The sequence below is a fragment of the Castor canadensis genome, chromosome 14 (genome assembly GCF_047511655.1).
Source record: "Castor canadensis chromosome 14, mCasCan1.hap1v2, whole genome shotgun sequence".
NCBI lineage: Eukaryota > Metazoa > Chordata > Mammalia > Rodentia > Castoridae > Castor > Castor canadensis.
Genome location: NC_133399.1, coordinates 32,752,425 through 32,754,743, shown reverse-complemented (window position 1 = coordinate 32,754,743; position 2,319 = coordinate 32,752,425).

Sequence of the window (2,319 nt, the reverse complement as noted above, 5' to 3'; positions counted from 1 at the left end):
TTCTTCGAAATCTCACATTAGATGATTCTGTTGTAGCATGGGGATTTGTCTGCGTGTGCAGGGATTTCTTTTATCCTGGAGTGATTTATTTCAAGAGCCATTAGGAGGATACAGGTGAAAAAGGCCCTACAATCTATGTGAGAAATTTGGATACTCGTTTCACTAGCCTCCACCTCACTCAGTACAATAGTGACCATGCTAAGCTATTTCTGAAGACAAAGTTGTCTGCCTCATGTCCATCATGCTGCAGTATTTTTGCTTTATATCTGCTCTTACATACTTGCTTCTTATTCTGCCTTAGTTTCTCCTTTGATTTTGTCTATTTAAGATATATCCCTAGTGTTATGTACATCAAAGATTTTATTCTGACTTTTACTATACATACTATGAGTTATCACTGATTTTCTTTCTTTTGATGCATTTAAAATTTTTCGCATGTACATGTAATCACATGTTGAAGTCAGTGAGGCTGTTACTTATACTGTTTGGCATTATGACAACTTGTCTTTAGGGAGCCAAGAAGCTTATTAGGCCTTTTAAAAATATAGAGCATAAGTCAAGTTTTGTACAGGACACCTATGTATGTTTTCTTATGTGACACATCTATATATTGTGTTGGTTTATTGTTAGACTGGACTATTAAGAATTATGGTTGGGGCCGAGGTGTCTTTTTTATAACTGTGTTTGTATTTTATCATCACTATTAATCAGCTTTGATATACAGAAAGAGTCACATGTGTTTCTGGAGTGATAAAAGTGTGCATTTAATGTGTCTTATTTTTAACTGCATAAGAAAAAGCATGAATCAATAAAATGGATTAAAATTTTCTTTTTTCTGGCAATTTGATAATATGTGTGGTCAGAAAGCAACGTTGATGCTGAAGTTTAAAAAAATTGAAAATATTTTCAAAAACTTTTAAATAACACATCTTAATTCTTTTAACTTGGAATTCTTTAATTCAATCTCAAACTGTAAATATTTCCAATGACATAAAATTTTATGAGACCATTAGAATTATTTTTGTTAATTTGTTGCTGAGCCATTACAACATGATTTCTATATTTGTGCAAACTTATACAAATGTTAAAACTATCATCTTACACCTTGAAATATAAAATTCACATAGATTATCTAAGTGGCCTGAGATAATATTTCCATAGTGAAGATATTATTACAGTGAAACACACTGAAAATTGTTAAACAACTCAGGATGGGGGGGAAGGGCAAGGTGGTACACTGGAGGGGGAAAGTGCATCAACTTAAGCACAATGCATGTACAGGTATAATACCAAGGCAAAAATTACACTGAACAATGAACAGACACCATTGGAAATGAACTGGTTTTAGCTATTACTGTGAATACAAAACCCAACATTTAATTAAACCTGTACTGACTTTTTCCTTAATTTAAATAAAGGTGAAAAGAACTAGAGGATTAAACCTCAAAAAAACCATTCTGAGCACAAAATAATATTTTTATTTCTTTTCTTTTTAAAATTTTTATAGTTGTTATACTTGGGGTATATTGTGACATTTATAAGAGTTTTCAAAATATATCATAGTTGAATTCACCTCTCTATCATTCAACTTTTTCCCATCTTCCCTAATGGCTAGAATAGTTTCAACAGGTATCATTTTCTATTTACATGAGCAAATAGTATTTCCACCATATCCTTTCTTTTCTTAAAAACCTGGTATTAGTCAATTCTGTTGGGGTATGGTGCTGTGTATACAGGGATTTCTTTTTATCATCAAGGGATTCATTTCTACACCTTCTAAGGGTACACAGATAGAATGGATGTCCATTCCTGTGCTGGGGAGTTGGAAGCATCTTCAACTAGTCCCTACTTCACTCAAAGCAGTAGCAATAATGATGAATTACTTGTTAATCCAATATATTCTGTTATAATAGTCTTGCTTTAAATCAATTTATATGGAGTGCAACTATGGATTTCAGTTCTTTATTGCAGGACTGAGGGCCTCAAAAATTCAAAATACATAAGATATTTAAATGTAGCCTAAAATAATTGTAACCATCAACTGCAGTCACTAAGAAGATTAGAAAGAAAGAAGCTAGAATACTTAGAGGATTCAGAAAGAAGTTTTTAAAAAATTATTGGATCTAGAAGTATTAAGAACTTAGTATTAGCAAAGAAGTGATGGAGCAAGGGAAAAGAAAATAAGTGAAACAGGAAAAGAGAAAATGAACATGAAGTGGAGGCATACACAAAACTAGAGTTATAGTGTGAGAGAGCAGGGTAAAATGGGTAAATCAAAAGGCAAAATGATCAAAAGTGTTAGAAAAGAAAAGAAAAAGA